General features: G+C 47.8%; 1 protein-coding gene across 1 annotated transcript in view; it reads left to right on the top strand.

The window, feature by feature from the left end:
• LOC121468955 (uncharacterized) overlaps positions 1-21,644 on the top strand; it is a 2,238,800-nt gene that overhangs the window by 1,418,519 nt on the left and 798,637 nt on the right. The window lies entirely within an intron of this gene.

Genomic DNA, 21,644 nt, shown 5'->3' on the forward strand with positions numbered 1-21,644 from the left:
GTCAAACATGGAGGACCTCCAGGTAAATATCTGCTCTATTGCATTCCTAGTTCCTCATCTTAGGACTTAGCCAGTCCTTCTCCAAGTCTACTGCTAAAAGGCTTTGGGAAGTAGACACTCCCTTCAGCAGCTCCAGCAAAGCCTCCCCAAAGGGGAGGTCCAGTGAATTTTATCTGGGTCCCAATTTCTGCTTGCACACACCAGGAACAGACTCAGCTTTTGCTGTCAAACATCCACATGATTTACTGAAGAGGCACCTGGCTGTTTTAGAGTTTTATGTGTTAAAAACGAGACTAGTGCTTCCCTCTTAGAATCCAGGAGTACAGGGTGTGATGGTCGGTTGTGAATTCTCATCAGGATGAACAAAGACAGCAGCCACATGTCAGGAAACTCTTGTGCTTTTGGGAGCAGCTGTCGTAAATCCAGCAAGCTACCTGCTGTGCAGACTCAAAAGCTGCTGGCTAACAAGCCCTTGAATTTGTACAAGAGAGTGTCACAAGTGGTTACCAACAAGCCCTCACTGTTGCTCAGTGCCCTTCAATCATCTCTCAGCTCCTCCCAAGGACCTTCTCACAGCTGCTGACTCACAAGCCACAACACAGAGCCACAAGCTCCCCACAGCCACAGCAACTTCCAAACTGAGGATGGAGTAAAACAGGACAGCCATGTGTGCCCAGGCAGAGTGAGGGAGGGGAGAAACAGAGGCAGAGCAGGGACTGAGGAAATATCACCATTCTGTAGCTCCTGTGTTGGTGCAGCCACGTGGATAGCGCAGAGCTGGAGTCAGCAATGAGAGTGACAGAGAGACAGAGGGACAAGAGAGCGAGAGGGCCCCATCTGCCCCACCCTGCTGCAGCCTCTTATGTACAGGAGATTTTTCCTGCAGAGCCAGCCCTTTGAGGTCTCCTCCAGGGAATGAGTTGAGGGTGGGGACTGAGCTCAAGTCTTCAGGCAGAGCAGAAATTTGGCTCAGGACAGTGCTGCTCCACCCCTGCAGGATCCTCTCTTCTCATCACAGCCTTCCTGTCACAGCACTTGCAATGTCTGAGGCAAACCATGCTTAGGCCTGGTCCTGCACATTCACATCACACCTTTTATACCACCAGCAAGTCTGCTGAAACTTTAATACAGTGTACAGAATGTTAAAAATGCACAAAATACCTGAACAGGTCTTGCTGGAGCATCTCTCTCAGAAGGCCCTGGAGATGTTGCTTGGCTGCTGCTGGTGGGGTTCTGAGATGGAGCTGCTTTTCTGTAAGGATGGTCCAATATTTCAAGTTACAAGGCCTAAATGTCAACTGCCATAGTCCTTTCCTTGCAGACCTTCAGTGCCAGGACTCCAGGAAAGAGCATGAAGCTGAGTTGAGGGAGCTTTAGGCAGGATATCAGGAAAACATTCATGCCCCAGAGGGTGCTTGAGCACTGCAACAGGCTCCCCAGGCCAGTGGTCACTGCAGCAAGGCTTCAGGAAGTGTTTGGACAGCACTCTTGGGCACCTGGTGTGATTCTTGTGGTGTCCTGTGCAGGGCCAGGATCCTGGCAGGTCCCTGCTGCCTCAGCATATTCTAAGAACCTAGGCTTCATTTCCCAGGGCTTTCTTCTGAAAAGGCTCTTTTCCTTCCCCAAAAGACTGAACTTACCTAGAAAGTATTAACTTCAAATTCGCTCTCTCGGTTTTGCTGTAGCCAGGCCAATCAGTCTGAAGGGCTGGAAACAGATGTTCCTTCAGACTGAAGGAATTATCCTTTGCATTCACGTCAGCAACCTACAGGCAGACATTTCGGAAAACAAATGTTCATTACGCCCATATATGCAAACTACAGAAACCTAAATGGGCTACTTGAGTTGGGATGGCAAAATGTGGCTCTCATTATATCGGGAATGTCTTCAGGGTGAAAAATCCCTGCCACTGCCTGGGCAAACACAGCAACAAACCTCACAGGTTCAGGGAATCAGTTCCTTAAAGTGACTGTAGGATCAACTGAAAGTGAATCCATGTTGAATTTGAGTCCTTTGACTAGGTTCCAAAATGCTTTTTCCTAGCTAAAGAGGAACTAGTCCTATTGGATATATTAATGTTTGCATTATTCAGCAAAAGCCTCTGTGGATGGGGAATATTTAAAAAGGAAGGAAGGATCTACTGCATCTTTCAATGGGTGTGCGTTATGAAAGCCTATGAGAAAGTCATCCTAGTGGAACTTAACTCGAAGGAGTATTGGAAAAGTCTCTAATTTAAACAGGCGTGGAAGTAGAAAAATTATGAACGGCAGAATAGCATGATGGAAGAAGTGCTGGCACAAGCTCCACGATCTCACCTCCTGAAGGATTTTACCAAGGGAATCCTTGTCCTTTTGCCTGACTCCATCTCTCTGCAGCCGAGCAAGTAACTCTGGCTCCTTGTAATCCCTCAGAGCAAGTAAATGAATCACCCTGTCCCTGTAGGGTCGGCCGTAAACAGCAGCGCAACCGCTCCAGTCAATGTCTGCAAGTCTCACAGACATCTTCCTCTTCTTCTCAGGCACAGGACCTGAATTGCTTTGCTGGGATCCTCTGACCACTGCTTTTGCTCCTAAAGAGAGGGAAAACCAGAAACAAATAGTTCAAATTGGAGGTTTGGAGAAGGCAAGGAAGCTGATTCAAAAGGATGTACCAAGACTTTTGAGCCTCTATTTGTCTGTCATTTACAGATCTCCAAGCATCCAAAGAGTAAAGCATTAAAAAGTCATTAAAAGCTGGTAAAGGAGTGATGCTGGATGGGAAATTTTTAGGAAAAATTATTTTTATGCATTTTACTTTTATATGATTTCCCCAGTTTGTAAGCTCAAGCATTCAGCTATCTCTAGAATGACACTAAGTGCACCTTCAGCAAGTGCATCCTCTAGAATGGATTAGGTGCACCCTCAGCAAGTTTGCCAAAACCAGAGGCATGGGATGCCATCTGGAAGGACCAAGAAGTGGGGCCTTTGGAACCTCATCAGATTCAACAAGGCCAAGTGCAAAGGGCTGCACCTTTGGGTTTGGGACATTCCCTGACACCAAGACAGGCTTGGGGATGAAGGTGAGGAGGACTTGGAGGTGCCAGTGGATGGGAGGCTAGATATGACTAAAAAACCGTACGGATATCCAGTAAAAAATGAAATGGAGGCATATCTAAAAGTGGTCCATCAGTTTAATACCCTTTGCACTTGGATTGTGTGACTCCTTTTCTGCTTGGGTCCTCACTCTCTGCTCATCTCTTTGGCTTTGCTCATGGCAAGCATTTTATCGAAATCCAAAGGATGGTATTTTTTCACCGTCTAACTCTGTTTCCTCACCTTTGGAGCTGGGAATCTTCCCCTGCACCCTGACAGGCGCTGGAATTCCAGATGGAGTCCGAATTTTATGTTTCTCTTGTAGCTGACGGGTGGAGGTGGAAATGGAGCTGACACTTGGAGCCAGGTTCAAAGTTGAGGAGGATGTGGAAGGCAGGTCCAAGGAAGAAGGAGAGCGGCCACCAGCTGCTGGCTGGATACCATAGGGCTCTTGGTCAATCCTCTGCTTCTTTGTCATCACAGGATGGATAAAGGCAGAAGCCAGAGGCCGTTTCTGCAAAGATGATGCCAATGAGGTTTGCTCTGAAAAAGCAGCACGACTGACATGGCAATGGATGAACACACACCTTTCTTACCTAAAACGGCCTGTCATACAAGGAGGTGCTGCAGCTCAATATGTTCTCTATTTCATTCCTACTTTCTCACCTGAGTATTCAGCAAGTCCTCCTCCAACTCTGTAGCTAAATGGCTTTGGGAGAAAGACATTCCCTTCAGCACCTCTATCAAAGGCTTCCCCAAAATGAGGAGCTCAGGTTGGTTTTCTCTTGCTCCCTATTTCTGCTTAGACACACCAGGAACACACTCTACTCTTGCTGTCACACAGCCACACCATTCACTAAAGCGGCCCCAAGAAGCCGCCGGTGTGGTGCTGATCACAGCGTGTCCAGTGCAGAGATGATAACAACAGAGAGAAGCCCCAGTCTGGCTGCAGGTCTCATTCCTGCTGCTCTCCAGAGGAAACCCTGGATCACAGCCTCTTCCCTACCAAGCACACACTGCTCCCACCATCAGCAGCTCAGAGCAGGACTGCCAGACACAGCTCTGTGCCAGCCTGCTGACAGAAGTGCTGTAGGCACGGAGGTAGGACATAAGAGGATGCTGGGCCCTGCAGCACTTCCTGCTCTGGCTGGGAAAAGAGCTAGGGAAAACCAGGGCTGTTTAAAGAGAATTCTTTAAGGTATAGAAAATATGTCTTTCATGCAGGGTTTTCCAAGATTCTTTCAAAACTTTTTCTTTGCCCTCTTGTATTGGCCATCTCTTGATTTTAAGCCTGACAAGTCCAAGGTATTCCCTAATGATTCCAAGTCCCCTCCTCACACATGGGATAGCCTGAATCAAAATGGGAGCCTAAATGCTGCTTAGGACAGAAAAACAAGTTTCCTAGAAACGCCTCAGTACTGGAATTTGTCCTTATGCTAGACTTCCCTAAGATTTCTCTTCAAACATGATTTAGGTACTAGAGCTGCCATATCATCAAGAACCCTGCACAGACACAGCTAGGAACCAAAACCATGTCCACATCTTGTCCTTAGCAGAGTTTCCTATGCACCATGACAAACAAATCACGGGTGCAAGCTTGTTGCAGGCTTTGACATTGTAACCATCTTGAAAAGTATACAGGAATCCCATTAGAAGTACACACTTCAGGTTTCTATGATGTACAGACACTAGTGCTTCATACCACAGCTTGGACACCAAGAGCAAGTGGGATAAAACATCATATATGGTAGAGAATGTTTAAAAATTCACAAAATACCTGAGCAGTTCTCGGTGGAGTATTTCTTTCAGAAGGTCCCAGAGACAGTGACTGGCTGGTGCTGGTGGCATTTGGAGATGGAGCTGTTTTTCTGTAAGGATGGTTCAGCATTTCAGGTTACAAGGCAAAAATATCAACAGTCCTTGTTCTTTCCTCACAGCAAAAACAGACCTTCATTTCCCAGAGGGTTTTTTTGAAATGGTTGTTGTCCTGGCTGAACTTACTGAAAAAGGGTCACCTCCAATGTCTTTCTATCTCTTTCACTGTAGCCAGGCCAATCAACATGAATGTCTTTGAAGAAATGTTCCTTCAGACTGAAAGAATTCTCATTTGCATCCAGGTTGGCTACCTAGGGGCAGACATTTAAAACATCAATATTCATTGCACCTAAAGGCAGACTACAGATGTAAAACTGGTAGTACAGAGCTAAAGCAAAGCTGAAAAGAAAATCATGCACCAGTTTTCCAGGACTTTTGTTTGATGTGAAGAACAAAGCAGCTGTCATGTAAGAGGCAACAATATTAAACAGGTGTGGTCCATTTGGGCTGTAGAAATTTGGATGTAAGTAAATGCCAAACTGCTGCAAGCATGGAGGAAATGGAGGCTATGAAAATCTCTCCCTGCACCAGGGATCCAGGTTTTTTGGTCTTTAACGCAGCTTTGAGAATCAAGGTACACTATGCCAGAACTTCACATTTGAAATACATGGAGAGACCAGGTTTTTCCTTTCTGTTTTCCTTTTTTCAGGAGTAGGACCTGAAGAACATCATCCCCATGAGCAAGTCCATATTTTTCCACTCTCAGGAGGACACCTGCTGCCCGCTTGATTCACCCAGCTACATTGCCATGGCAGAGCACAGCCTGGACCTGTAATGGGGCAGGTTTTCATCATCCCATGAAGCACCACAGGATGTTGGCATTTGTCTCTGCAAACAGAACTGCTTTTCTTTCTCAAGTGTCTGCTCAGAGGAAACTGCAGCTTCCTATGGAACACTTATAGGAGATAACCTACCTAGAGCTACACTTCAACAGCTTAAAAGGAACAAAGATGCCCAGAATCAGGAATTCACTTTTTAAAAGCAGAACTCAGGCTGTGTTGGAAGAGAAGGAAGGTTGTGAATAGAAGAGCTCAGCAAGTTCTCCCTACTGGTTTTTCACGTATAGCAAAAAACACCACCATCTCCCTATGAAGTTAAAAGAAATGTAAATAACAGTTTTCAGGATGTAGTGCTGTTCACACAGCCCTTTCAGAATGCAAACCAGTATCTCCAGGCAGTTCACACTGCAAACAAGAAAATACTCCTTCAAAATCTCCTTAAACATTAACAAGAACAAACAGAAAGGAGACATTTTTTTCATCTCTTACCCTCTAAGGAGCTGAGCTTTGAAGTCTTATCATCACCTGTTTCGTAGCTATAAAGGAAATATTGCTACTTGATATGGTAATGCTTGCATAATTCAGCAACAGCCTACATTGATGGGGAATATTGAAAAAGGAGGAAACAGCCACTGCATCCTTCAGTCCATGTGAATTGTATGAATGGCTGTAATAAAGAAATACCAGTGGCGCTAAAAGGACAACTGGAAAATTATGAGAAATAATAGGTGCCGAGGAAGTCGACAACTCAATTCACACAGCAGCAAAGCAACTCTGTGTTCAAAGTTGGGCCACCATCTTTATCATGTAGGATTTTCCTGGAACACCCTTCCCTGGAAGGCAATCCCCACAGTAGAAGCAAATACCATTGAGAGGCCACCAAGTCCCTTCAAATGAAATACTGCCCTATGCGGCCACCAAAATTCTCTCCTCTGAAACTTGTCCCAGGGTATTTCAAGGACCTCAGCTAAGTGTTTCACCCAGTTGAGAGTTTCACCCTGTGAAGTTACTTCATGAAGCAGTTTACCAGTGCAAGGAAAAGAGGGAGGATTAAAATAAGGCATGAGAAGCAACAACATTACAAAGAATTTATCATTGCCAGCTATTCTAGAAGAACAACAACAAGGCCTCCAAAGTTTTGAAGGTTTCTTTCTTTTTGTCACATGGACTTGCAGTTGGGTGGAAACTGAGTAAAGTTGATGGGAAAATGCAAAGGGCATTTCCTAAGCTTCTCATTAGTTTCTAATTGAAACCCTGAAGTAAGACTGCTAAGAGTTAGCATTGCTGGCAGCAGCCCCAGGATCTCACCTCCTGAAGGATCTTTCCAAGGGACTCCTTGTCCTTTTCCACAACTCCCTCTCTCTCTAAGCAGGTAAGTAACTCTGACTTCTTGTAATTCTTCAGAGCCAGTAAATGAATCACCCTGTCTCTGATGGGTCGTTGAGAAACAGCACTGAAAAGTCTCCGGATGTATTTTGCAGGGTTCATGGGCATCGTTCTCTTCCTCTCAGGCACAAGATCTGGAGAGCTGTGTGGGGCTCTCCTGAGCTCTGGTATTTTCACTTCAGTAAAGAAAAAACAGAAAATGAATTGTCAAACGGGGAGTGGGAGGAATCAAGGTAGTTGATGCAAAAGGATGTACCGAGACTGTGGAAACTCTATTTGTTCAGAATGTATAGATCAGTACAAATCCAGACAGTAAAGCATTAGGAAGAAACAGTCATTAAAAATACCGTGTGAAGGAGTGATACTGGAGGGGAGGTATTTATGGAAAACTCTTTATATGCATGGTGGTTTTTGTATTTCTCCAGTTTGTAAGCTCAAGCACTAGCTATGTCAAGAATGATATGGACGGGGGGATTAAATGCTTCTTTGGCAAGTTTGACAACACCAGAGGTCTGGGATGCAATCCAGAGGGACATGGAGAACCTTGGCAAGTAGGGCCCTGGGAACCTCATCAGATTCAACAAGGCCAAGTGCAAAGAGCTGCATCTTTGGGATTGGGACATGCCCTATCCCAGCTGGGCATGGATGCTGGGATGGGATGAGGAGCCTGGGATGAAGGTGGGGAGGACCTGGGGGTGCTGGTGGATGAGAGGCTGGGCATGAGCTGGAAACATGTGCTGGCAGCCCAGAAAGACAACTGTGTCCTGGGCTGCATCAGGTGAAACGTGGCCAGCAGGTCAAGGGAGGGGAGATGACACAGCAAGCAGTGTTTTGAAACCAGGAACTCGTGCTTAGTGGCTGATGGAGACTTGATGCATATTGGTGAGAAATCCGGGAGCTTTGTCTCTTCCATCCCACACACAGAGACTGACCTTTCTTGACACGCTCCTTCAGTCTTTCAATGTAGGTCAAATTTTTAATGCCTTTCTCCACTTCCTGTTCCTTGGACCATGCCTCTCTATTTGTCTGCAAACCTAATTGCACAAACATCACACACTTCAATTATTTAGAGCACTGTAAACATGCCAGTTGTCGAGTGAAGACACCGCTAATGTTTTGAGAAGTTCAATCCAATGTGGATAGAGAAACTTCCTACAGCATTCAAACAAAACACCTCCTAAAACCATACCCCTGAATGACTTCTAACAAAAATTACCTGAAGCCATAAGCAAGCATTAAGATCAAAATTAGGTAAGAGTTCTTCACCCAGAGGGTGATCAGGCATTGGGACAGGCTCCCCACAAGACTGCTCATGGTACCAAGTCCACTAGAGCTCAGAAAACATTTGGACAAGTTCCACAGGCACCTGGTGGGATTCTTGGGGACAGAGCTGCACTTGCATATCCTTGTGGATCCCTTCCAAGTCTGATTCTGATTCTCTGATTCTGTGACAAAGCCCAGTCCCTAACTGGTACAGCATGGAGCATGTTGCAAAGGCACCCTGTACCCTAGCAGCAACCAGACCTGTCTCACCTGAGTTTCTCTGTGCCAGCCTAAAGCCAAAGCAGCACCAAGTTCCACAATTGTCTCACTACTGCCAGTCCTCACACCCCAGTTACTGAATGCTAAATATTCCCTTAGGGTCTGTGTAGACCACCACCAAGAATCACACAAATCATCATTCACATGTGAAACAGAATGTCCCCAATGAGAAATGTGAAGTTTAGTTTTGTCTCTGCAAAAAGCCACCATGGTGCTAGTTTAAAATGCTCTGCAGTAGGCTAAGGCAGAGCAAGAGCTGCACTTGCAGTGGCAGGGAAGTCCCTGCAGGCAGGTGACTGCAGCCACAGCCAGGTGAGAGCCTGCTTTCCTCAGGGCAGCTGGCTGTACCTGGCTCAGCTCACTGCTGCAGGCAGCACCACTGAGTGCCTGTAAGGGGAATGTGCACCTCGAGTCTGCCTGGAACCAGACTCCTTGGGGAAACAGCACTGAGAACACATTAATAACAAATGACATCACCTAAGCACCTTGTGCTTTGTGGGAAATGATGGAATCCGTGGGGAAGATGACGTCAATATCTTCCTTTCGATTGCCTTGAAAAGAACCCAACACTGTGTTGCGGCAACACTCACTTATTAACGACCAAGAGAAAAAATTAAATCAAGCAAAGTTTCCCAAGCTGACCTTATGAAATTCTCTATGCAACTTTCTCAAGGTTGCATAGGTTTTCCCAATTAAATTTAGAGGATAATGACAGTGCCTAGATACTCCAAAAGCAAAATCTTAGCTACCAAGGCAGTGAATTTAGGTGCATGGAGTAGTCCAAGTCCATCCCATCAACCAGTATGCAAACAAGGAAGGTCTAGCAGGTTTTCTCAGGGGAAAACAAACCAGTGGCTAAATGTAGTGGCAAGAGACTGCAAGGTTGACCTGAGGGCATACCACCTCCAGTCGAGATCTCTGGACACAAGAGATCCCCTGTCCCAAGAATATGCTGCAAAAATGAGTTACCAAGTTGAAAATCTTACCGACACTGAGCAAAATGTGAAAAACAATCATACCTCCAGCTGGGTTATACAAGTTGACATTCTGCGCACTTCCATTGTGCGATGCCTTGCTGGCATTTGGCTAAAAGGAAAAAGATATTTTCTGTAAAAACTTCAGCCTGCTCTCCATCACTGCTGATTAACTAGGCTCTTTGTTTTAAACAAGAGCTGTATTTGCAAAGGTTTGCTGTCACATCACTAGAAAGGGCTGCTTTGACACAGTTAACCCTCTGCAAGCAGCCGGCTACAAAACTGCCCTGAGAGAGCAACCCTCACTTGGCCTCTAACGCAGCCAAGCGTTCAAGTAGCAAGTCATCCTTTCCCAGTTGCCGGAATTTATAGGCACAGGCTGCCCTTGAAATCAAGTACCTGAGTACAACTGAACTGGCCAGTGTCCAGCTAACAATCCAGGTGAGAGTGGTTCACAAAAATATAAGAATTTTGGACACGACCTGATGCTGGGATTTATTTGGTACTAAGGAAGCACATCTTAGAGTCAGCTCCAAGAAGAATTTCATCTGCATAAGGTGAATTTTGACTCTCAACAGGCATGAAAGCCCTTTCTCTTGCCCTCAGCTCTAGATGCAATTCTTTGCAGCTGTGACATGGAAGCAGTTTATCCTAGGTTAATCAGATATAACAAAATTTGGGTTGCTTGTCTGATCTCATAATTAATACAGAATGCATCACATTCTGCGGGAGGTTAAAAAATCAAGTACATTTTTTAACAAAAACAACTACTGCCATCCACCTGCTTCATTCTGTAGGCAAAATTGTCTGAGATAAAAATCTAAAAAGCTATGATAAATGGACTGAAAGATGTGAATTAATTACCATGAGAAGGGAGACATCAATACCAAAGAGAAGATAGAATATTACTTAATTGAAGAAATTATGTAATTTAGAACCAATGAAGATTAATTGGTTTTTTGGGGTTTTTTTGGGGGGGTTTTTTTGGGGTTTTTTTGTTTGTTTGTTTGTTTGTTTTTTGTTTGGTTGTTTTTTTTTTTTTGCTAAAAATGCTGAAATTTCTTTGTTTGGAAAAGCTTTGAAAACGGTGTGCATGTGGCTGGAGTTTTCCACTATCATCACAGCTGAGCATAAATACTAAATACTAATACTAAAAAATACTGTTAGAGAGTTTCCTTTATCCTGACATGTTCAGTGAGTGCAGTACAAACATGGAACAATGAGAAATCCATGCATTTTGACCAAGAGCCATGCCCAGAGCATGAATTTCCTGAGTGTCCCAGCACTGAGAACATCTGACTTTCACTGGAACCTCCTCAGTGCAATCCCTGAGAAACACATCCATCAGAGAACTTCCCACTTCCACTGGCACCTCTTCCGTGTCATCCCTGTGAGTGGCTTCCCCCCGGGCAGCTGCCCCAAAGGGGCCCTTGGAGCACCAGTGGGGCCCCAGCCCTGCCCAACAGGTCCCGTGGGGTCAGCAGCACCTGACACCAACACCATGGCCAAGCCCCCACCCGCTGGCAGCCCGCAGAGCCCGACACCTGCCCCTCACCTCTTGGTCCTGGGACCTCTGGGTCACCCTGACGGGCACGGCAGGGCTCTTGGGGGCCCTGCGGGACGCAGTGCAGACTGGGGCCCTGTGGAACGCTCTGGATCGTGCCCAGGCCCACAGCTCCGCCATCCTGCTCTGCCTCGGGTGCTCCGGCTCCCACACAGCCACTGGTCCTGCTGAAGAGTCTGCAAAATGCAAAATATTTGTCAGGAAAATGTGTTCTTTAAAGTTTGTCCTTGTTGATGGCTTTCAAGGCCCATCAACAAGAAGGGAGGTTATTCCCATGAAACAAGAAGTAGCCAAGGAGTGATGGCCAGGCCTTTGAAAGGCAGGTTACTTCTTGGCTGGATTGCCTTGTTGGGGTGCAGGACTTGACAGGCTTCAGCTACCTCAGACACCGGGGAGGTTAGCAAGGCTTGGGAAGAAGGATGTACCACTGATGGTGGGCACAAAGAATGCAGATTTAGGGACACAAGGACATTTGGCAGAAGCCCCAAGGAAAGGAACAAACTGATAAAGCCAATGCAGAAACTGCACTGAATCACCTCCTGTGAGGTAAAAGGCCATTCCAGCAGGGGCAGACCATGGCCATGCGCTCCAGAAGCCATTGACATAAAAGAAGGGAGAGACTGAGCATGCAGACTAATGAACATGAGAAGTGAGAGGATCATTACCCAACAGCAGACAGAATACTAATTATGAAGAGAACTAGGGAACTTGCAGTCAATGAACACTAATTCCTTTCTTTGCTAAAACGTAGAAATACTAAGACACTCTACTTCTTGGGGCGCTGGCTTTGTGAATTTGTCCCTGAGCCCCCCATTTCTGCACAGAACTGTAAATAATTACCTCCACTCAGTGTGTGGATCAGTCTCTTGACCAACGTGTGCTAGAACCAGCTAAACTGGAACAACACTCGCTCTCGCTCTGACACCTCCGCTCTCAACGCAGCGGCCGAAGGGTCTGAGCAGTCCTGCTCTGTGCTGGTGACAATGGCCACGTGTCCTTGGAAACGGGGAGTTCCATGTTCCAGGCTGGGCGGGATGTCACTGAGGAGCAGGACGCGACACAGTCGGGGCACAGGGAGTTCACAATGGGCACACGTGGGGAATGCCCTGCCTTATCCCATGACTGACTCAGCTCATTTCCAAGTGCAGAAAGGGGTGCTTTGGCCACCCCAGTTGCTGCAGTAGCTTTGCAAACCAGGGCTAATGAAGTGTTTCTGCACAAAAGTGCTGCATTTGGCTCTCTCTGAGGCAAAGGAGCAGCTTAACACCCCTAACCAGGTCAGCAAGGTGCAGCCCCCCAGCACTGGGCCATCCTGTCATGGGCCAGTCAGTCTGTGAGGCTTCCAGCACATACACAGTCACTCAAATATCATCTCTTTGACAAAACCCCTTGACCTTTCCTCATCCCAGTCTCCTAAAAGGAAGCAAGCCAGCAGCATGCCCAGGCCCCCATGTGCTGTGCAGGAGGAGCTGACATGGAAAGGCCCACGCTGGCCCTGAGCACAATTACAGGCTGATAATTTTGCTGACTGCAGCTGGCCATTGAAGTTACTGACACATGTAGATAAACATTTTATACTCAGTTTATGATGGTTTTATTGTCGTTTTCCCCCTACCCAAGATTATTCCTGATTTAAGACAGCTGGCACCAAAAATAAGTGTTGTCCAGTCATTACAGGGAGAGAGAATAAGAGCATGTAGTTGAGAATGTGTTGAATATTACCATCCAGAGCACATTTTCAATGACATCCTCTATTTGTTTTCAAGACTATGTCTATATCTACCCAGGTCTGATCTCCTGGCTGCCCCACTCACAAGGACAGTGCAGTTTGGGGAAAGAAAGGGAGGAAGCAATTTGTCAAACACCAGAGCCCACATCTGTGTCCCTTTTTGGGAATGACTGGATGGTGTTGATGATGGATCCCCAGTTATGAACTATTGCAAAAGCCTGTGTACGAATCATGAAAGGAATCCATGGAGGTGCTACACTGGACTCCAGAATGTCCAGCAGCCTTTCTATATATTTTAAAGGTTATTGATGACAACCCCTGCTCTGGAGTTACCAGATTTGACTGACCCCTTTGCACTGTTCATACATGAGTGCCCTTGCCTTGCACAGTAACTCCATTTTTAGCTCAAAGAATGGGAATGAAGGAAGTAACCCTGCGGTATTTTGAGCCTATTTCTCAAAAAACAACTAACCAGTGTACTACAGGGATGGCCAATACACCTCAGAGCAGGAGCCACCATGGTCCTGATTGATGGAATATACTTGAAAATAAATGGTGAAAAAAGTGACAGCTGATGTGCTACACATGGTTATGTCTTGTGTAGAACAAAAAAAATGCCACTGGTTATCCCTGAGCAGAATCTGAAAGTAACAGGTGGTACTCCTGGAGCAAAAGACCTTGAGACCCAGGCCCCTCAAAAACTTTTTTTGTCCTTGCTGCACGTGTGCTTAGAGTGACATGTGGGTCACCTTCCTGCCAGTTCAGAATGTGCAGAACTGTACCTAAGTGCTACTTCTGTTCAAAGTTTTCTGGAGGCAAAAAGGGAGCTGGGACAGGGGCAGAACGGGGAATGTCCATAAGTAATAGGTTGTCCTGAAGTCCCTTTTGCCAGGCAGATGCCATGGGGGGCTCTCACCCAGAGGAAGAGCCAGGACCCGCAGGGCAGATCCGGCCAGGACAGGGGTAATTTTTGCAGCAGCCAGGAGGAGCACAGCCAGGACCTTGGGGTAACTGGCTATCACCTGCCACGTGGCAGGGGGAAATGGAAAGGGTTTGTTCTTCCTCCACCGGTGTGCCGTAAATCGTGGGGTGTTGCTATCGCGCTGGCGCGGTAGTGTGGAGAAAGGGTTTTAGAAAGGCCTTGGGAATGGGAAACTGAGGAAAAGATACATTTATGTATGCCCCATTGTTTCAGGAAAGTTTTGCTTCAGCATTTTGCTGTAAACCCCTTTTTCCCCACCCCTGAGCAGTTCCCATTGGACCTGACCCCTGGGGTGGTTCTGATGAGCCCATGCTGGACACTGTCTCTATTGGTTAGACCTTATCTCTTAATTTTGCTGTATAAAACTGTATCTGGGCAGTAGCCCAGGGTCTTTTGTCCCTGCAACCATTCAGGCAATACAATCTCTCTGGACTGCACACAACTGACCTCTCTTCATCTCTTTATCCCGAATCCTTGCGGCGACCGAGGCGCACCGCCGCTTGGCCCGTGCAAACCCAGCTGCTGCCTGGTGAGCCCAGTGCAGCGGGACCGCGGCAAACCCCGGTCCCCTGAGGGGACAGCGAGCAGGAGGGGTCCCAGGGGGGGCCGGGGAGGGATTTGGGACAGCCGCAAGTGACCCCCGGAAGCCGCAGTGGGGTGTGCCAAGTTCTGTATGGTGAACAATCACGTGTGATTCGTTCACCTCTTGTACACTCTCCTTTTAGTGTTGTTATTACCGTTTGTGGGATTTTTTCACTGCTGTTTCTAGTAAATTGTTCTTACCTCAACCTATGATCTTTGCCTACTTGTGCTCTTCTATCCTCCCGCCACAGGAAAAGTGGTGGGGAAGTCAGTGAGTGACACCTGGTCTGAGCTGTATCAGTGTGAGCACAAAACTGGGGAATACCATTCCTACCCTGCAACAATGTGGAAAAATCAATTTCCTAAGTTACTTTCCTTACTGTCTAGTCCTACAGGAAAATTAGCCTGCTGAAAAGCAACTGCTGTCATTGAACTGAAAGCCTGCTAGGTAATGCCCGTTTTAAAGTACAGATTTAATAAAGTTACACAGAAAGCAAAAATTAAATATTGATAAATAGTCTTTATAATAACATTAAAAAAAATGTAAAATCGATGATGGGAGAAATTCCTGTGATCTTTTACTGCTCCCACAGTGACAAAGAATTCTATAAAGCAAATTACAACTGAATATTTTCAGCCTCTAAAAATAAGTTAAGCAAAATAGTAGAAAGGGTTACACTGGAGTTGCATTTCCAAAGCAGATGGTTTACTTTAATGGTTAAGGCTAAAGAATGGGAAATGAGAGAATCTGTGTGTTGAAAAAAAACCACCCATAATGGAACTGTGCAAATGCATTCTGTTCCTCCCTGAAATGGAAAGTCTCATATTCAAAATATCATTGAAAGCTGAGGCCATGATTTCAAGAGATTGAATGGCAATCAGCTGTGTCATAAGTCATTAAAGAGAGCAGTACTGATCTGACTTCACAGGTGTCTGAATGAATGACAGAACAGAAAATCAATACATTCCTAATCATGTTTTCTTGGATAAGTCAGATTTTCCAGAGGATTCAGAAAACAGGTTTGGGCTTGGTTTTTCCTCCCTCTAAAAAATGGCCAAAAGAGTTCATGCTTTCGCTTAGTTCTGAAGGGTCACTTGGCTATGATCAAGGGAAAAGATAGTAGATTCCAAAAAGATGTCCTTGATTTTCAGACTTTTCACAGACAAAATACCATGAAAGAAAAACTTAAAATCAACTGAATTCAGACACCACTTTGCTCTCCATTAAACCACAAACCCACACTCTAACCTAACCCTAAGCCTAAACCCACACCCTAACCTAACCCTAAACCCACACTCTACCCTAACCCTTACCCTTCTCATTAATACCAACACAGAAACACCAACAGCCTTGGTTGGCAGAAAAAGGGAAACTGATTTCTCGACAACTCAGACAAGCCCTGGGCATGGCAGGGGCAGGGCAGAGCTGGCAATGGCAGGGCAGGGCCCGGGGGGCAGCGAGATGGGAGTGTGCAGCCTGCAGGGACACAGCAGCAGCTGTGGGACAGTGCAGGACAAGCTGTGCTGGACATGGCCAAGGGCCCTGGCAAGGCTGGCAGTGGCCAGGAGAAGCCAGGCCTTGGTGCCCTGGGCACAGCAGCGTCTTGCCACCAAGGGCTGTGAGGAGGAGACACCTTGTCCTGAGGCACTGGGGCCTCCTGGCACAGCCCCAGCCAGGCTGGGCACTGCCATCCCTTGTCCTGCCCTCAGCATCCCTCCCTGTGCCAGTGCTCCCGGCAGAGCCCTGAGCAGGCGGGGAGGGACAGGATCTGCCTTCCCTGGGGCTGGGGCTCAGGCCTTGGCCTTTCTGCTGCCTCCAGCCAGCCCAGGCTCTGCTCAGCAGCTGAGCTGCCTACACAGAGCCTCTGCCTCCCTGCACTCCTGGCCTCAGGGAGCTGCTGGGAAGAGGCCCTGGGGAGCCTTGGTCAGGAATGGCCCTGGGCCCTCCTTCATGCTCCCAGGGACGGCAGGTTTTTCAAAGGACTTGGGCTTTTGCCTTGGGGTCCTGAGAGGTTTGTGCAATCATGGCCTGCAATTATCTGCTGGAATTAGTCCCTGGAGAGTCTTTGTCAGGAGGTTTCCTACAATACTGATGGAAAACTATTTGCAAGAGCTTCCAATAAATCCACATTCCTCTTTGAAGAGTATATTTGATGACTGTTCTATTTAGAGCAGAGGTGGCTGCAGCATTCAGCGACTGATATTGGCCCAGGGACTCTCCTGAGGATGTCTGGCCTAGTGAGAGAAGCTGTGCCTGGAGGTCTGAGGCAGTGTGGACAACCTTGCCCCACATAGCCCAAGCCCGTCCTGTCTCTGCTCAGTCACCTGGGACCTGCTGTGCTTGGAGAACTGGCTGCGCTCATGCAAAGAGGGGTTTTCTTCTTTTATTTTTTGAAGCAATCTAAAACTCCTAAGCTTCCCCATTTAAAACAGACACACTCCTCAAGTGTGTGCCAAGCCCTAGGTACCTCCAAGGAGGTTCCCCTTCCCCAAGGCAGAGCCCTGCAAGGAATGATGTAGACACACAGGAAGTTCTGCAATGAACACAAATCCAGAGTTGGCTCAGGGCAGAATGAGAGCCACTCCTGAAGGACAGACCAGCTTTGCACTCCTTGCAGCTCAAAGCTCCCAGTGGGTCGTTGGGAGGTGTGTGAGTGACTCAAGAGTGAAGGAAGGGAAATGCAGAGAGCCCTGGAAGTGCTTCTGTGCAGACAGGCTGTGGGGAAGGGCACCGCACACCTGCCCTGGGCCGGCTGTGAGGGTGGATCATCATCCCAACCTGCACTGGGCCATTGCAAGGGACTGCTGCCATGGACACCGCACTGACCCCAGTGCGCCAGCCCATTGCTCAGGGCTGGTGTCACTGCCCAGAGCCAGAGGGGAGCCCTTGCTGTGGGTCTGTGCCGTGGCCGCCTGCCCTGTGCCGCGCGGGCCGGTCAGGCGCCGCGGAACCTGCAGCAAACAGCAGGGCCAGGGCCAAGGCCAGGTCAGGCAGACAGAAAGGGGCAGTGCTGGGCACTGTTTGCATGGCAGCCCTCACTGGGACACCACACCTGGGTCACCTGGCCTGGCACGTGCCATGGAAACCCCTGGCAGGGACTGATGGCACAGACCCTGGCACTGAGACGCTGCTGCTGGGCCGGGTGCTGAGCACAGGGCTGGGCACACAGAGATGCTTTTGTTCTTGCTGAGCTCCCACTGAGCCAAAGCCTGGCCTGCCCCTCCTCTGGCCACGCTGGAGAGGGGCTGGGGCTGCGGGGCAGCTTGGGAGGGGACACAGCCAGGACAGGTGACCCCCACTGACCCCGGGGATACCCCAGACCATAGGGCAGGCATCACGCTCAGGGTATAAAGTGGGGGGAACAAGGAGGAAGGGGGGACATTTGGAGTGATGGGTTTTGTCTTTCCAGGTAACACTTAGGCTGGAGGGGGCCCTGTTTCACCAGTGGGCAGGGTCAGCACCAAAGACACAGACACCAACTGAAGGAATTGTGTCATTTATATCATGCCCAGCTGCAAAGAATTACAAAAGGATAAGCTCAGCAAAGCACATCATCATTAGCAAAGCATTACAAAAGAAGCTCAGCAATGCATCCAGTCATTGCTACCAGAGATTGCCTGGAGTGATTAAGGAAAGATCCATCACCAGTTAGCCTCAGGCTTTACCATCATCCACAGCCACACATCAGCTGGGGGAAGCCAAGGACTGGAGAGCCACTCCCAGACACTGGGAATTCCTGCAGGTGCCTCCACCTCTGCAGGCAATGAGGCTCCAGCCCCAAAGCTGTGAGAGGACCCAGCTTTTACACTGTTAAACAAACAAGCTGGCATCACTGCCACTGCGAGAACATCTGCTTTCATTCTCCTGACTGCTTTCTCCCAAAGCCTGGCCAGGGCTGAAGGAGGAACCAAGGGAGTTGACTTTGATCCTTCACCCCCAAACAAGGCCAGATGGGGCCTTGTCTGTTTCTAAATACAGAAAGATAAATCCATGTTTTATCAAGGAACACATGCATTGATCGTGCTGTTAATCATGCTTCCTTAATGAGTGGATACAAATACAACATTTGCTTGGAAGGTTCATCTAGAGGTGAGCTTTGCCTCAGGGCCTGTTCAGGCCCTGATCACAACCTGTTCAGGCCTTGGTACTTTGATCGGTCCTGAGACCTACAATCAACTACAACCTTTGTAACAATTCTTTCAGTAACACAGCTTAGATTTAGGTATTAGGCATAAAGGCATCTCCTCTTGTTCTACAATTAAGTGCAGTTTAAGTTCATTACTCAGAGCTATTCACGTTCCTTTTAAAACATGCCTAAATAGTTGCTATTCTCTGTTATTTATCAAATGCCTCTCTTTTCTTGAGACTGTCTCTTTTAAGAAAGGTCTCAATACTCCACTTCCCAGCACAAAGTGTCACAGCAACTCAGCAAGTGCACACACTGCAATGATGACAGGCCCTGCCACCAATGCATTTCACAGCAGCCTCTAATTTGGCAGCCATGAAGCCAATCTCACCAAGAAGAATTTTCTTCTTTCTGCCACTCTTCTACTGCTCTTTCTGTCAAGGTGATTCCTGACTGTTGGCCTTCAAACCCATCACTGCTAGCAGTGCAACATCCCCATCCCCTGATAGCCCAGGCTCCTCCTTGGCCAGCAAGCAGATAATCCAAGGCCATGCGGTTCTCTGGAGTCCCCATTTGTGTTTGTTGGAGCTCATAGATTGTGCTAATGGGCATTTCAACAGTATCATTTACTACCTCTTCTAATAATCCAATGCGCTATTGGACATTTTAAGAGTATCATTTACTACCTCTTCTAATAATCCATTCGGCTCATTCATGTCAACTCCACGGGATGGGGCAGCGCACATGGGGCACCGGGTGAACCAGAATCCTTTGATTTCGGAAACCCAAGGCACTCTTTGGGTGGAAAATATTCTCTGGGCCCTAAGTCTTCCGTGTGGTCGTTGCTGAAGGACCCTAAATGGGGGCCCTGCAGCTGGGAGCGGTGTGACACTGACACTGACCAGCTGCAGCACCCCAAGTTCTACTGACATTGGGAGTGATGGTAAAGCACAGAAATCTTCTGACACTGTAGCCTCTATAACTGTAACAGGGTTTGGTTTCTCCTGAGGGGAAATCTGAGTGAATCCTGTCACACTGATCGTTGTATTCCCGTGTCCCACAGCACAGGTTTCTCTAATTGTCCCTTCATTGACTCCGTTACGAGGCAGAGCCCATTGACAGAGTTCTGGCCACCCCACAGGGTGGGCCCTCCAAGGGAACCCCATTCCTCCCAGCTTCAGCTGAGAACATACCCAGCAATTAGTGACACTGTGTGCTTTGGCTACCTTGGTCTTTAAATTTCCAAAACATTTTGATGACTGATCCCTTGGTGAAACTCTGGAGGTGTTTTGGCAAACGTCAGTAGTACTTTAGTGACACCGTTCTTCATTCTTTTTGCTCAATGTCATTCAGGTTAGGAACAATAATTCTGTTGTCCATGGAGCTGGCAACTTTTTAATTCCAGAATAATGCCCCCAAGGTCCTTTAGTGTTCATCTTTACCATGTTGTCTGTGGGTAACAAGGCTTGGTGGGGCCCTTTTCCCTTTGGCTGGAAGAGGGCCAGGACCTCTGCTTAAAGAAAAAAAAAGGAAAAAGAAAAAAAATACAATTAGATGAATTGTAAAAGATACAAATAAAATCCAAGTGTTAGAGAAACAACTTCTGTAACTTTGCATTAAGAGGTAAATGATATTTTTAAAAAGAGAACTCAGTTATTTACATTGTAAATGTGCTGATGGCATGGATCCATCTTACTGACCTCAACAGCCTTTTTTACAGTTTTTGGGGTTTGTTTCCAACATTGTTATTTTAAATTGTGGTCGAAGCAATAGGAAATTGATTGGGGCCCTTCGAGCTCCAGGCAGGACTGGGAATCTCAACTCTGTCAAACCCCAAATCCTTTAGAAGATGACCTTCCTTCTCACTCTGGGAATGAGCTGCACATTCCCTCTGAAATTGTCAGGGGTTTCTTACGGATGAAAAATCCCACTTACGGCTTTTTGCTCTGCTTTGGAAGTGGGAAGGGCAATTCTCCATCCATCAGCTCCAGACTGCACTGCCTCAGGAACATGGCTCACTTGCCAGCTTTGGCCCACTCATGGCACTTCTAGAGGAGGAAAAAGATGCAACTGCACAATTCCAGCCAAAAAGAAATGAAGAATGAATAGTGGAGATCCAGGCGTTCCTGCGGAGATCCAGGGGTTCAGCTGGGACTATGGGGAGTTTGGGTCCTTGCCAATTGGATGTGTGTTCCCAGCTGCAATCTCCTGGCCTGCAGGGGAGTCTCACTCACCTGCCAAAGCAGAAAGCTCAGGCACTGTGCTCCAACGGGCTCGTCTGATGCAAAGCTGTCAGAGCAATGTGAGGGCAGAGCCAGCCCAGCTGTGCCCGGGGCAGAGCCCAGCAGAGCCCTGGCAGAGCCCAGAGCAGCCTCAGCACCCGCAGAGCCCGGCTGCAAGGAGAGAAACCAGAAAGCCCCGTCAGCTGAAGGCTGCTGTCCCCTTGTCCCAGCTGCCCACAGAGCCCAGGCCATGCTGGCCGTGCCCAGAGCTGTGCCCAGAGCTGCCCATCACTGCTGCCTTTGGGAGCAGAGCAGGAGGGCAGGACATTCCCAGCCTGCAGCCAGCCACAGCACATCCAGCCCCTCAGCAGCTGCCCAGAGCAGGAGCCTCCTTGTGCTTGTTGCTGTCTCCCAAAAGCTCTGATCCCACCATGCCAAGCAGACGGGGACTCACCTCACGCCATCCTCCGCTGGGAGAAAAGCTGGTCCCAAATGATGTCCTCAGCCTTCTCCAAGGGCACGGCCCATCCACACTGCAGCTGCTCCCAGGCACTTCCCAATCCCGACTGGACCTTACATAGAACGCTTCCTCTAGAAAAACAAACAACAAACTGTTGAAAAGAGATTAGAGACAAGGGGAAACAAGAAAAAAACTCTTATCTCTGTCAGAGGTCTGAGGAAGGCCCAACCCCTACATGCTAGGGAAAATCCCACCCATGGGGGAGAGAAGGCCACACTTTCTCTCTTCCCTCCTGCACTGCCCCCCAAAATAACGGTGATCCCAAAGCAAACAAGGGCAGTGGAGCAGCCC

The sequence above is a fragment of the Taeniopygia guttata genome, chromosome 34 (genome assembly GCF_048771995.1).
Source record: "Taeniopygia guttata chromosome 34, bTaeGut7.mat, whole genome shotgun sequence".
In the NCBI taxonomy this organism is placed as follows: domain Eukaryota; kingdom Metazoa; phylum Chordata; class Aves; order Passeriformes; family Estrildidae; genus Taeniopygia; species Taeniopygia guttata.